A 15,922-nucleotide genomic window follows, 5' to 3' on the forward strand; every position below is an offset into this window, starting at 1 on the left:
CAAGAGTGGAGAAATGTTTAATGATTTAAATTAGAATACATTTTATTTATTTTTTATCTTATTTTATTTATTTATTTATTTATTTCCCCCAAAGCCCCAGCAGATAGTTGTATGTCGTAGCTGCATATCCTTCTAGTTGCTGTATGTGGGCCGCGGCCTCAGCATGGCCGGAGAAGCGGTGCGACGGTGCGTGCCCCGGATCCGAACCCTGGCCGCCAGCATCGGAGCATGCGCACTTAACCGCTAAGCCACGGGGCCGGCCCCTAGAATACACCTTAAATGCTCAACAGTAGGGCAAACTAGTTAAATCATGGCCCCACAATGAAATATTAACCATCAAAATAATATTCTAGGGGACCGGCCCAGTGGCACAAGCGGTTAAGTGCGTGCGCTCCACTGCAGCAGCCCAGGGTTCACCGGTTCCGATCCCGAACGCGCACTGATGCACTGCTTGGCAAGCCATGCTGTGGCGGCATCCCTTATAAAGTGGAGGAAGATGGGCATGGATGTTAGCCTAGGGCCAGTCTTCCTCAGCAAAAAGAGGAGGATTGGCAGATGTTAGCTCAGGGCCGATCTTCCTCAGAAAAATAATAATAATAATAATATTCTAGAGAAATATTTAGTAACATGAAAAACATGCATGATATAATTAAGTGAATAAAGTTAATTACAAAACAGTATGTTCAGGATGAACCCAATTTCGTTTTAAAAAATATGAAAATGTTTGCTATCATGTAATATCAAAATAGAGTGGTTTGTTTTCCTTTTAGTGTTTTTCTGTATTTTTGCATTTGTCTACCATAAATATTTTTGTCATAAAAAAGAATTAATAATGTTTTTTTTGTTTTGTTTTGTTTTGTTTTTTGTTTTTGTGAGGAAGATCAGCCCTGAACTAACATCCATGCTAATCCTCCACTTTTTACTGAGGAAGACCGCCTCTGAGCTAACATCTATTGCCAATCCTCCTCCTTTTTTTCCCCAAAGCCCCAGTAGATAGTTGTATGTCATAGTTGCACATCCTTCTAGTTGCTGTACGTGGGACGCTGCCTCAGCATGGCCGGAGAAGCGGTGCGTCAGTGCGTCTCCGGATCCGAACCTGGGCCTCCAGTAGTGGAACGCGTGCGCTTAACTGCTAAGCCACAGGGCCAGCCCATAAGTTATGTTTTTAACTTCCAACAGGAAATAACCAATCCATTTTTTTTTTTTTGAGTGAAAAGGAAGGTGGAATATTCATTAAGGAAGTTGGCATCTCAAAAGAAACCATAAGCAGGTGCCTTGAAAGTCCACTCTAGTCTCTATTATTTCTGTGTATTTAAAACTATCACAGAGGGCCGGCCCGTGGCTTAGCGGTTAAGTGCGCACGCTCCGCTGCTGGCGGCCCGGGTTTGGATCCCGGGCGCGCACTGACGCACCGCTTCTCCAGCCACGCTGAGGCCGCGTCCCACATACAGCAACTAGAAGGATGTGCAGCTATGACGTACAACTATCTACTGGGGCTTTGGGGGCGGTGGGGGGAACTATCACAGATGCCAGAGACCAGAGACAAGGAAAAATTCATAAAAATGCAGCCTATGTCAAGGAAGTGGAAGATTTCCTTTACCCCTTCCTTTTAAGGAAGGTTAAAAAAAACACACTACAGTTAGTGACAGAGAAAGGAAGTGTGGTGTGTGTGGGTGTGTGGGTGTGGGTGTGGGTGTGTGGTGGTGGTAGTAGAAGGGGGAATGGAAGAGACACTATCTAAGCACAAAAATTGTGGTGAAGAAATAGGCAACCAAAAGAAAAGATTATTTCCTTGGGGCTCAGGGAAAAAAAACAAAATTATCTGGTCTTGAGGTTAAACCCTCAATAAACATAGATGCCAAAGTACCCATCATGAAACCTGAGTTGTGACACTGTGCTAGGAAAATGAACAAACTAGATTTTCTCCCTTCATTCCTAACTGACTCTCCATCCAAAGATCCCAGGTACCTGATGCTTTGACATTTTCCCCAGGACCTTGTTGACATTCCCAAATAATCTTAGGGGGGGATTTTCAGAAACAAAACCATCCTTGCTGCCCTGTTCAAACAGTCATTCAAAGAGAACATGCCTTGTGTTTTCTTTGGGTTTATATCTGAGGTTTTCACTAATGAAACTGGGAGCAATTGGGAATTCCATGAAAGTTTGCCTACTTCCCCAAAAAGCTCATGGTCCCCCTCCTTCCAAGCTTCTTCCATCCTCATTCATCTTACCCTCACAGCAATCAATCACATCAACCAATCTTCCCACATGGAGCCTGGGCCAGAAACTAAAGGAATTTGGATTTCTCTGCATCCATCACCTTCCTGTCAGGGATTCATTCCAAGGCATTACAGTGTCATTCAGATTCATTAGTTACAACCCTACGCCCCTTCCCTTTTGGCTTATTCTTAACAAGCTGGCTATCATTAAGGTGACAGAACAGTAAAACCCTCATGTTCAATAGGTTCAGGGCCCAAGACAGGCAGATTGGCCACAATCTGATGGCGGATCTTGAAAACCTGCTGAAAAAGGGATCAACTCAATGAAGGAAACCTGTCCATGAGTCTATTCCCATAGTTCAGTAAATACAGGCACTGTTTCACATTGCCGGGAGAATAGAGGCCTGTATTTTCTCAGTCTAGATTAAAAAGGAAAATATGCTTATGCTTGCCCCACCTCTACAAAGCTTTTTGTCCTTCACCTCCTCCTTCCCATCTGACCTTAGCCCATAGGTAGAATTAGGGACTTCTAAGAAAACCCTGAGGCCTGTTCCTAGAGTCTCCTATGGTCCCCCGCCAATCTCCTCAGGGCTTGCCGGAGAGTGATCATAATGGTGAGGGTGGAAAGGAACTAATTAAGCACCTACTAAGTGTCAGGTTCTTAATATATATTATCTCCTTCAATCCTCAGAACAATCCAATTAAAGAGTTACAATTATTCCCCTCTTGCTACTGAGGAAACAGTGGCATAGAGACGTTAAGCACCCAACCTAAAATTAAACACAAGGAGGTGGATTTGAATTCCGGCCTGCTACCACATAAATCTATACTCGTTCTTGACACCACTCACTCTCTGGAAGCCCAGGGATCTCTGGTGACATTCTGAACTGTCATGACCGCTTTGTGGAATGACTGCCATTGATATGTAGTGGAAGGTGTCCTCTTCCTCCCTCCTCTGCAAGTGGAACAGTCACATTTCTCAGCCCTTCTCCAGAATGGAGAAATCTAACTTTTGACTTGCAAAGGACTTCCTTAGAATGATAAAGCAGATAGCCTGGCTCCTGCTGTCTTAGGAGGGCAGAATCCTGGTTCTCTAGGGGGTACTCAAAGAAAAAGGCTAACCATTATGGTCTACATTAGAGGTCAAAGTTTCAAAGGGAATGTCAAAGGACGGGTGTTTATTTTAGAGGATAGAGGAAGGAAAAACAGGATCCAGAGAAAGACAAATTTCCAGCCCCAGATCACAAACTACTCATAATCATTGATCACAAAAGACAGTGACCCAGGGCTCAGATAAAGAAGTTTGGGTTGGGGGAAAATGCAATGTAAGCAAGGACCAGAGCAAAGGCTTCTAGGAGAGGTTACAGACCTTTGGGTAGGACTAGAGCTCTAAATCACCTAACCCTGCTGCATTCCCTACCACAGGAGGAAAGCTGGGTTTAGAGGAGGAAAGTATCCCACCCAGTATCACCAAGTAAGAGAGCTGAAGAGATAACACTAGACTCCAGGGCCCTGAACACTCTCCATGGCTGGTGCTCTGCCCACCCAGTCAGGCTGCCCTTTTCATCAGGAAAGAGATATATGATGACCAACGGAAGCATTGAGGAAATTAGGCCAGGGTTCTGGGGAGCCTCAGACTGTACTTGGTCAGTGAGGGAATAGGGAGGCTATGTGTAAGGGAAGCGGAGATATGGGTAGGGGGTCAGTGGGATGTGGGTAAGGGAAAGGCCTGGTGGTGCACAGGCACCCAAATTCACTCCCACGTTCCTCTCAGATTCTCAGGGACCTGTGCAGACCTATGATGGGACTTGGTGATCTTAAGAAGGTCCCTTGTTATTTCTTCAGGAACTTCTTGCAGTCTGTAAGAGATCCCTTGATTCAGCCACTTGCTTCTTAACAGGAGAGCTCCTAATCCCAGGCTGAAGGAAGAGGAGCACATTGTACACTCTGTTTTGAAGGAGGGGAAAGCCAGTCCTTCTCTACCTGGGATAAAATACTTATTAGGACCTTTGCTGCATGTCTAACCTGAATCAGCACTGCTATATTTTAAGCCTACCAAATCTTCTAGGACCTCTCATTATGGATTCAGGCCTTCAAACCCTCCTTTTCTTCAAGCTAAATAACCCCAATTACTCCAGTTTTTTACTAGTTCTCTCTCATACTCTTTTTCCTACACTGTCTTCAAATGCACCAACTGGGTTTCAGTGAGGAGTTAGGTGGAATTGAGCCAGATACCCTTCTTAAGGCTCAACTGCCATTACCTCTTTGCCCTCAAGTAACAGGAATCTATCTATTCTTGGCTGTCACAGAGCTTTGATTGCCCCATCAGGTCCCACTTGTGCTTGCGGTGCTGCAGGGACAAGAACATTAAACTGACAATCAGGACACACTTCCTTCCCTGCTGTCACACGTGGAGAACTTACCTACTCTAAAATTCCAGCTTTATTTCTCTGCTGACGACTCCTAAATCCTCATCTGTGCAATCTCTAGGCACGACAGCTCTAATGTTTCACTGGCCATTTCTACCTGGATGACAGAATTGGTTTTTTCTTATGACTTCTCTGTTTCCATCAGTGGTCTAATGAAACTTTGAATGACTGAGGCTTTCTCCTGAGAATCAACCTGACTCCTCCCTCTGCTCAACTTTTCATATTTAGTCATCTTCCTTTGGTTTGTCCTCCAAATCTATCCTCTCCCCTCCATATCTTTGCCTCCACTCTGGACTAATACTGTTGTACCCTGTACCTGAATTTTTGCACTAACTCAATAACTGATATTTTGCCTCTCAATTCTCCACCTAACACACTGTTACCATAGTTACCATATTTATCTTATAATACACCACATTCAATTCATCATCACCTGATTTTAAAAAACTTGCAATATTATAGAGAATAATTTCGTTTCCTAAACTTGACACTATCCTACTGTAAACATAAAAAAAATTTTTTCTATGAATACGTTCTCATAAAAATTCAAACAATATAAAAGTAAATAGACCCAAAAGTGAATAATCACCTTCTTCCCCTAGCCCACTGCTCTTCCCAGAGGTAACTGCTCCTAACTTGCTTTTCCAATTTTACCCCTTCCCACCTCAGCTCCAGCTAGACCAGGTTTTGATAGTTCCTTGCATACACCATTCTCACACGACTTCTGTATCCCAGTTGAGACCATTTCCCTCCCTGAAATACATTTGCCCAGGGCCAGCCCCGTGGCTTAGCAGGTAAGTGCACGCGCTCCACTACTGGCGGCCTGGGTTCGGACCCGGGCGGGCACCGATGCACTGCTTGTCCAGCCATGCTGAGGCCGTGTCCCACATACAGCAACTAGAAAGATGTGCAACTATGACATACAACTATCTACTGGGGCTTTGGGGGGCGGTGGGGGGAGGAGGAGGACTGGCAATTGATGTTAGCTCTGAGCCGGCCTTCCTCAGCAAAAAAGAGGAGGATTCAGCAGGATGTTAGCTCAGGGTTGATCTTCCTCACACACACAAAAAAAGAAATACATTTGCCCTACCTACTGCTCCTCCAACTTCAAACACTCCCTCCATAAGGTCTATCTGCTCTTTGAAATTGCCTGCCTTTTATTTGATAGAAACTACATATCATTGCCTATGATATCTAAGCATTAATTATTTTTTTATGTCTCAACAATAGGGCTGACAAATCTCCTCCTTGAGGGTAGGACCATGTTACCCTCTTTTGGTGCCTCTGCAAACCTCTCTGCATGTGGTGGGTGATTAGTGCTCTCTGGACGTTAAACCAATTTTGCCCAAAGGTAGTGTAAGTATACAGGCAATAGAATCTCAGGGCTGGAGGAAACCTTAGAAGTCATCTCCTACAATCCTCTCACCTTGCAGAAGAGGAAAAGCAATTTGTCCAAGGTCATTTGGCTAGTTAAAGGTCAAGTTGAGGATAGAGATCGGATCTCCTAATTTCAAGTTCAAGCGACCCCTAGGTCCTCTGCTCTGGGGGGCTCCACACTACCCTCAGGACCAACCAGCTGGGCAGTCACTCAGCCAGGTAACTGATGGGGTACGGCTTGGATGTGGTATGTGATATTAAAAAATAAAGAAGAAGGAAAAAGAAGAACATATGAGGTTCCCAAACACACCATTACCTCTTACGCCCAAGGCAAAGGAAAATGTCAGCCCATTCCCCTTCACTACATGTATCCCTTCTCTCCTTCATTGGTATTCACCTGAACTCAGCTTCACCTGAATAAAAAATGTAGAACACAAAGAGTCACCTTGGACTTCCGATATCTCTGGAAACTCAATGCTCTATTTCTTCATGGTTTATGCCTGTTATCCCAAGTATAATTGTAATTGTGCCTCCTTTCACTCTGATAAGTGTCCTGGTTTGATAATAATTATATTATCCCCCTATTTATAACCCACTTCATCCATTCATTCATTCATTTAATAAATATTTATTGAGCAGCTACTCTGTTATAAGCATAGCACTAATGTGAAGGATGCAGAAGTTCATGACATAGACAAGGTCTCTGCACTCATGGAACTGGTATTCTAGTGGAGGACACATACAAGGAACAAATAAAAAAATAATTACAGTGGGGCCAGCCTGGTGGCATAGTGGTTAAGTTCCCACACTCTGCTTCAGCAGCTCGGGATTCACAGGTTTGGATCCTGGGCGCGGACCTAGGCACTGCTTATCAAGCCATGCTGTGGCAGGCGTCCCACATACAAAGTAGAGGAAGATGGGCAGGGATGTTAGCCCAGGGCCAATCTTCCTCAGCAAAAAGAGGAGGATTGGCGACAGATGTTAGCTCAGGGATAATCTTCCTCACCAAAAAATAATAATAATAATAATTACAGATTAAGTGTCAAGAAGGAAATAAGGGGATTTTTATAATAAGGATGCAACATCTTTAGAAACAGTGGTCAGAGAAAGCTCTCTGTGGAGTTGACATTTAAGCTGATACCCAAAGGATGAACAAGAACCAGTTATAAGTGCTGCAGGAAAGCATATTCCAGAGAGAAGCACTAATAAGTAATAAAGGCCAAAGCAGAAAAGAGGTTGATCAAAGTTTGATGGGACTGGAGCACCATTTGCATACAGTGTCATGAGATGAACTTAGAGAAGTAAGCAGGGGCCAGATCATGCAAGATCCAGTGGGCCACTGTAAAAAGTCTGAATTTTGTTCCAGAGAAATGGGAAGCCACTGAAAGATTTTAAGCAGGGCAGTGATGGGATCCTATTTACTTTGTAAGAAAACTCATACTGGCTGCTATTTGGAAAATGGATTTGAGAAAGGCCAGCATGGAAGTTTGAAGACAAGGAGGCAAGTGCTGATGATGGCTTGGACTAAGGAAGGGACAGAGGGAATGGAGAGAAGAGAGATTAGCAGTATTAGACGTAGAACCAATAAATTTGCTGACAGATTAGATGTGGTGGATGAGAGAAGGGGAGGGATCTAGGATGACTTCCAGTCTTCTAGCTTTAGTAATTGAGTGGCAGGTGGTGTCACTTATGGACATAGGCAAAATGAGAGCAACCAGGTTAGAGCCAATGGGGAGATGGGAAATAAGAGTTCCATTTTAAGCACGTTAAGTTTGAAATTTTTCTGAGACATTCAAGTGGAGATATCAAGCAGGCAATTGGCTATTAAGTCTGGGAAATCTGGCTAAATAAATTAGAGAAAAAATTTGAGATGGAGATGCAAATATAGGAGTCACCAATATAGAGTTTCTAAAGCCATGGGGGTAAATGAGATTTCCTAAAAAGAGTAGGAAGGGAAGAGAAGAGGGCACAGGTCCAAGTCCAAAGAAACATTGCACTTCTCCCATTGATGCCCACAAGTGCCCAATAAGGAAGCTGAGCAACTGAACCTCTTTTTGATTCCAGGAATAGGTAAGTACAGACTTGCTGGCAGGTGGGGAAATAGATGAGCTAATCTTTTTGGGGGGCCTCCATCAATCTATTCATTCAATGAACACCTTCTATGGGTCAGGGACTATGTGAGGTGCCTACAGGGGACACAAAGATGAAGGGACATAGTCCCTCACAATCAAGAAGGAAAGCACACCTGTGCCCATAATAATGTGGTATGATAAACATTCTAATGGAGGTGTGTGCAGGGGCAGTGGGAACACAGGGATGAAAGCAAACAATGTCTGCCTGGCCCAGAACTGAGGCAAAGCTCATTCAAGCAGTGAGAGGAGGTGAACATTTCAAGGGTGCACTGAAGCCAGAATGGCTTTTCCACACTTCTGTTTGTTTGTTTGTTTCTGATTTACTTTAAAACAAATCTTGTGCTTCCTCGAAGAAAGGTAAAATCATGACATGTTGGTGGGGGTAAAAAAGGAGGCTTTGGTTCTCTGACCATTGACAACAGAGAACGGCCCTTTCCAATGAGCCTTAATCAGGTGTGGAGTGGAGGTGGGGGTTAGAAGAAAAAGTGGAAGAAGAGAGTGGTTTATTGCTGTTCACAAAAAAAAAAAAGCAATAAAATACTTTGCCCTGAGCTGCATAAGGGTCATAATTGGTATGATAAGCTATCATTTAACATGAGGAGGAAATTGAAGTTTCATTTCCTTGCTTTTGTGGCACCCCTTGAATTGGGTTGATGACACCATTCAAGTCAGTCAGCATGAGGCCTGCCTTACCAATTTTGTTTTGCAAAACAAAGCCAGTCACGGTCAAACTCAGTTGGTCAATTCCATAGATTAACACGAGAGGCCCCAGGAAAGCAAAACAGCTGGGATAGCTCTGGCTGGGAAACGATGGGTTAATCCTAGGCCAGCTTGGCAGGGGCTTCATAAGACCTTTCAGGTCTCTGGCACCCTCCCACTCCTCACCTCTCCAAGAGCTCCCCACACTCACCAGTGTCCTGGAGTTGACTCTAAATAATCTCCAGAGTTTGAAGGACAGGGTTGGGCTGAGGGTATGGATGCATTTCCCCACTGTGTCATACAATCCTCCTTCGCAGCCTGATTTCTTTTAGACCCAGGCTGGGTGGTATGGTGTGATAGAAAAAAATCTGGCCAGAATCTATTTGAGCACAAACTGGGAAGAATGCTTTAAAATTTGACAGTAATACAAAATTTCTCTCAAATCTTGGGCTCCAATAAGTATACCTACACAACACAACCTAATGAAAACAGTGCGGATGAAAATATTGTAAAAGCTCTACTGAACAGCCAGACATTTTTGTTGCCCCTATGGCTAAGATATTAGAAAAGAATTGTTGATTCTCTTAGAGGATAATCCAACCCATTCTGATTTCTCTCCATTTCCAGAAGTTGCTGAAAAACTGAGGCCACTATAGATCACAATCTGGAGCTTTTCAAAGTTCCCATTTAGCTAATTCCATTTTTCTCTTTTTCTGAATTCTGATGTTTCTGGTGATTAAAAAAAAAAAATTCTGCCAGTAACACATAAGGACTACCAAAAAGCCAAGAACATCTGTACATGCAATGAAGTTGCTTGAATAGTAACGGGGTTCACGTTCCAAAAGGAGATTAAGGTAATGTTTAATTTTAGTCCCTGAAGGTTGTCTTATATTTTTCCAAAAGGATTTATTCCTGCAATCTTCTGTAACTGTCAATATAATTTAATTTTCAGATAATCAAGGGAGGTAATTTAGTGTTGTGGGAAAAGTGCTGCTGATTTTGCCACAGATTTTACTATAATGCCAAGCAAATCACTTTCTGAGCTTCAAAATCTTTATTACGAAAAGAAAGGGATTGGATTAGATTGCATTAGATATTTACGAAATTTTTTTCAAATTCTAAAATTCTATTCTGAGCCTCTAAGTTTCTCTATCCTGACAGTTCTGGCCTTCATATGATGTCCCATGCCCATTGCCATACAGAATAAATTAGAACTACTTCTGGTTTCTAGAAACTTATAGCCTGTAAAATAGCAATAGTCAGATGCTCTTTATGTGCATATACTTTTTTGATTAGATCTCACTAATTTGAATTTTGTGCCGAAGGAAGCTTATTTGTATTTTATATTTAAAAAGGGTTTACTATTAACACCATAAATAAGACTACAGGTGGAAGTTTTTAACTGCTTATGACAACAACCTTTTCAAGCACTTCTTCTCAAGGGGCTCCTAGCATAATGAGTAGCACTCTGGATGCCAGGCAGAAACCTGGGTCATCAGCCATTAGCTTGATGTGTGACCTTGGGCATGTCTCTTAGCTACCCTGAGCCTCATTTGCTCCAACTATAAATGAAGGGGCTGGATTAGGTGGTTTAAAATTAATTGGCAAAGGTTTTTTTAAGCAGATGACCAAGAGCAAGTAGTGGTTAAGTGTAAATAAAGGCATTACTGCCTTTAGTAATATGGAGAATGAAAGAGAATGTGGAGGCACTTTCTGAGTGATGAAGGAAGAGAACTTGTGGTTGTTAGCCACAAAAAGCAGTAGCATAAACTGAGTAAAGCTCCAAGTTCCACTCCATTGATTTATACACAATAAATCCATTAAATGAATGAACTTGGTTTGAACACAACCGTTAGTTGGCCCTGTGAGAAAAACAGTAAGTTTCCCATGTCTGTGAAAATGCACCATAAAGTAATGGAAAGGCTTTAGAGCCAAATATAATTAAGTTCAAAACCTTGGCTCTAATAATTCCTAGACATAGCCTCTAGACCAAATCACTTTAACCTCAAGATTGTTGTGAGAATTAATTAAGATAACATAAGTGAAAGTGCTTAGTACAGTGCTGGGCACATAATAGGTAACAATAGATAGTAATCCTTCCATTAATGATGGGAACATAATCCATATATAAATAAGTTAAAAATACATGAGGTAAATAATAATAGCTAATATTGACTGAGTGTTTACCCTGTGCCACCAGACACTGTTGGGTACTTTTATGTATATTATCACATTTAATCCTCGCAACAACACTGTGAGGTAGGTACTATCACTATCCTCAGTTTATAGATGAGGAAACGGAGAGATTAAGCAACTCTTCCCATAGTCACAGAGTTAGGAAGTCATGGAGTTATGATACAAAACTGCTTTGCTGTTTCCAAAGGCCAAATGCTAAACCATTTCACCATATATTAAGTCAAAGAAGCATACTATTAAGTGCCAGAGAAGTCAAAAATTAAGCATGAGTAGTTCACAGGCACAAGAGACAAGCAGGTATTAGAGCAAAATTATAGGAAATTGTCTCTGAGGCTAGGAATTGTATAAGCATAAAAGAGTGGGAGAGTCTTCCAGTGTTTGCGATGTGGGGGAGCAGAAGTAAAGGAAGAGAATGTCTTTGGCAAATGTACAGAGTTAGGAAAGAGCAAAGTGAGCAAATAGGCCACTCTAGCTAGAGCAGCGTCCATAAAGGCAGGTTCTGGGGAGATAAAGTTGGAAAGATAAGCACTGACCAGTCTGTGGGAGCCCTGAATGCCAGACTAACAAATATAAAATATTTTTTCACCATATTAGGTATACATGAGATAATAAGTATTTGTTGATTGTCACAAATTAGAGAGAATTAATTTCAAGCCTAGTTACCCAGTGTAAGTAGGAAACTGTTTTTTTTTTTTTTTTTTTTTTTGTGAGGAGATCAGCCCTGAGCTAACATCCGCCAATCCTCCTCTTTTTTTGCTGAGGAAGACGGCCCTGGGCTAACATCTGTGCCTATCTTCCTCCACTTTATATGGGACGCCGCCACAGCATGGCTTACCAAGCAGTGCGTCGGTGCGCGCCCGGGATCCGAACCAGCGAACCCCAGGCCGCCGCAGCGGAGCGCGCGCACTTAACCGCTTGCGCCACCGGGCCGGCCCCGGAAACTGTTTTTGATATGGGCAGTATTTATTCAACTTGAGTTCCCTGGCCAACTACAACAGGAAGAAAGCATGTTAGCACACTGTTTTTAACTCTTTCACTCTGTGATGTGCTTCATAACTTCAAAATCGCTTTTATTTTTTCAGTTTTATTGAGATATAATCACATATCAAAATCTTTATAGCAGCTTATGTGGAGGTCAGGAATACCACACTCACTGATAACGGGAAACGATCAAGATGAGGGCAAGAAAAAAGACGAAGAGACTTTAAAAATAATAGAGCTGTAAAGAAGAAAAGTATTACAAGATGCAAGAGCATGGAATCCAGTGAAAATGCCAGCTCTGACGGCTTAGGAAAGTCCAGGGTCAGGCCTCAGAGCCAGGCAACTACTGAAGAGCCGAAAGAGGAGGGCAGGTGGGGGCACCCAGACCTATAGGTAGCTAGACAAAGAGTCTGGCTTCCTACATACAATAGTGTGTTCCAGTTGGGACCTACCATATTAGCAACAGAAAGAGGAATCTAACAGTGGGATCTCACCAATGGCATAATACCCTACCAATATTACATTTTTACTTAATTTAGTATATCATGTCTCATCATAAAGATCACAATGGTTTTAAATATTACATTTTCTCAAACTATTCTTGAGACGCATGAAGGAACTCATAATGGTTTGCCATTTATGTGTTGAACCTGTATCTCTGAAAGGTACAAACAAGTTAAACTAGACTAGAACTTGGGGGTCCTATTAGATATAGTATTTTATTTTAATTGAACTGTGGAAGGAAAAACTGAAGCTTTAAAGTCTAAAAATTTTCATCTGGGATGTTTAGTCTGTAGCCGGTCATCCGACGGTCAGAAGCTTGGCATGACTAATTCTTCACAGTCCATCTGCGAAATGACACATTATAAAAGCAAGCACACTGAAAAGGATGTGCTTGTTTCCAAAGCTCCAACCTCATTGTAGACTGTTTTATATTGGTCCTTGTCTAACCACTTTATGGTGCAAGAGGCTCTAACCACATATATATGTTAAAGACTCCTTGAAATGTTCTCACATTGGCAAGGACCAGAGACACTAGATAAAGTCCAGAGAGGTTGTCATTCTGGCCCCAACATAAAGGCCACCCAGAAGGATCAGGATTTTACAATCCTGATTAAGATAAGATTTATTAACCCCTGAAATGCTTATTCTTATAAAATAGCTTAACCCTCTCTATCCCACAGTTAGAAAACTTATGCTGAAAACCAGATCCTGGCAGAACAGTTGAGAACGCTCAGTAGGGCTGCTTCAAAATAAAAAAGCTGAACATTGAGAAAGATCCAAACTCTGATGACAGAAAGTTTAAAGAAGGATCCAGAAATTGTAGTTTAGGTGACACATTGTTGGTAGTTTGTCTTTCGAGGGCTTTGTCTATTTCAGATAATTTGTCAAATTTATTGGCATAAAGTTGTTCATAATGTTCCCTTATTGTCCTTTTAATATCTGTAAGGTCTGTAGTGACTTGACAATATTGGGCTGAATAAGCAGAATTGGCTTAAGAAAGAAAAAAAGGGGAAAAACTTTGAGGGTGCTTTGATGGACTATATGAAGGCATAACTTCTCCAAGGAGCATTCCTCCCACCTCAGCCAAGAAATGCAAATGAGGCAGGTGGGAAAAAAAAAAAAAGGAACTTTTTTATGGTTCTAGTAATGGGGCTGTTGGTCAGATTAGCCGTCCATTTGTCTGCAAGCTGCTTTCTCCTCCCATTCCATGCTCCCTGTCATCACAGTGCAGCTGCTGGCCAGGAAGCCTGAGGAAGGGGCTCCCTCTGGAGCTGATGGCAGTGGCACTTTGGAAAGTGCTGGCAGGGGGTGGACTATAAAAAACAATTTGGTCTGGGAACAAAAGGCATCAATCACAGCAGTGTCATCAACTCTTGATTTGAATGGGGGGAGAGAACTTTCTGGGTCACCTTGGAAGCAAGAAAGGAAAAGACAACATCATTTTATTTAGTCATCTCCCCTTTCCAATGGACAAAAGGGTTTAATTAATTTAAAAGGAAAGCTATGCATGACTGTTCCACAAAGATCTTTTCCGTTGGTGAGGTGGGAGAAAGCTATCTCATTTGCAGTCTCTATCTGAAATTGCCAGAAATCACTGCACTCTACCTTTAAAGGTAAACTTCTCTGTTAAAAGCTCTCATAAGCCTGGGAGTTTCTGAGATTTAATTAACTTTTGGAAAGCAATTAAGGATCATAAATGAAAGGTGCAAAGCTACTATAGGGAATGTTATTAGTGAGGGGACTAACAAAAATAAAGAACCCAAGAAAAGCACCTGAAGTCACAGAAACAGCAAACAAAGAAGAATTGGGCCACCTCTGAATCAAAAATCAAAGCTTAATCTAAATAGTTCCTATAAAGAGTTAACTGCATAGGAGAAGTGGCAGTATTTCTGAGCTGGGAAAGTATTTCTCAAAAGTATCTGTGACACTTTCAAATCAAGCTAATCTGTTGCGCCCCCAACCCAGGGCAGAAAAACTATTCCCATGGGCTCTCTTCTTCAAGCATTATTCTACTCTTCAAAACCCCCCAAGTAGAAGCTGAGGTAGGGATGCCCAGGTTAGACATGTACCATATTTCTTGGCTAAGTATAAGAACACTGGTAAGAGGCCTGGGAAGAAAGAGGCTTCTAGATGCCATCCCAGATCTAAACTTCTAAAGAGTAAAGAAAAATCTAAACTTCTGTTTAGCTCCAAGTCATAAGAGAGCTGCATATTTGCTTGCTTTTTGCTTTGGTCTCTTTGAATCCTAGAGAAAGAACTAAATGAAGTGATATATCTTGAGTAATAAGGATAGCACACTATCATTCAGTATGAGAAAAATGCATTAAATCACCAGCATTTAACAATGACAAATGTATGTGCGCTACCTTGGTCCCACATAATAGGTTATGTCAGAAGGCAGTCTTCTCCCCTTTCTAGTTACCTAGAAAGTAAACAAGAAGGCAGTCTTCTCATTTTCCTGCTCACCCTATGCTATACTTTCCATTTCTGGCCCATGAAATAATGACCTCAAATGTGTCCAAAATTAAAGAATCCTACAGCTAACTATATTATTTTCCATTTGTATGTATTTTTGTCTATTTCATCTCCAAAATATATCGCAAATTGTCTTTTTTCTCTATTTTTTTCCTTCCATTTAAAAAACAAAAAGAAGGTCTGGAGACTGAAACTGACTTCCAGTATGGAATTTTTCTGCCATAAACAATGCTGCCTGTGGTTTCCACAAGAGGTGGACATGACCTCCTGAAGCTGTCACACTGGAATCCCATTGTAAAAACTATTTGCTTTTTCCTATATGGTCTTGGCCGTTGCTCAAAATGTAGGAATCTATTACTTATCTTTGTTGTTAAGATTTTAGTGTGTCTTCCCAACACTGATGCTAAAGGTGTTTTGAAATACAGCGGGCACACCAGTCTGAGGAGAAATAGGTCCAAAAATTCAGATAAACACCAGCACTGAAAACTTGCAGAACATCTTGGCCATAGACAGCTTAAAGATCGTCTATTAATAAGGAAGTGTTGCCAACCCTTTTAATGCTGACATCCATTAAGATGTTTATATATATATATATATATTTGTGTGTGTGTGAGGAAGATCAGCCCTGAGCTAACATCCGTGCCAATCCTCCTCTTTTTGCTGAGGAAGACTGGCTCTGTGCTAACATCTATTGCCAATCCTCCTACTTTTTCTCCCCCAAAGCCCCAGTAGATAGTTGTATGTCCTAGTTGCCCATCCTTCTAGTTGCTGTATGTGGGACGCGGCCTCAGCATGGCCGGACTAGCGGTGCATCTGTGAGCGCCCGGGATCCGAACCTGGGCCGCCAGTAGCAGAGCGCACGCACTTAACTGCTAAGCCATGGGGCCGGCCCAAGATGTTTATATTTTTA

Source organism: Diceros bicornis, chromosome 1, assembly GCF_020826845.1.
Source record: "Diceros bicornis minor isolate mBicDic1 chromosome 1, mDicBic1.mat.cur, whole genome shotgun sequence".
Taxonomy (NCBI): Eukaryota; Metazoa; Chordata; class Mammalia; order Perissodactyla; family Rhinocerotidae; genus Diceros; species Diceros bicornis.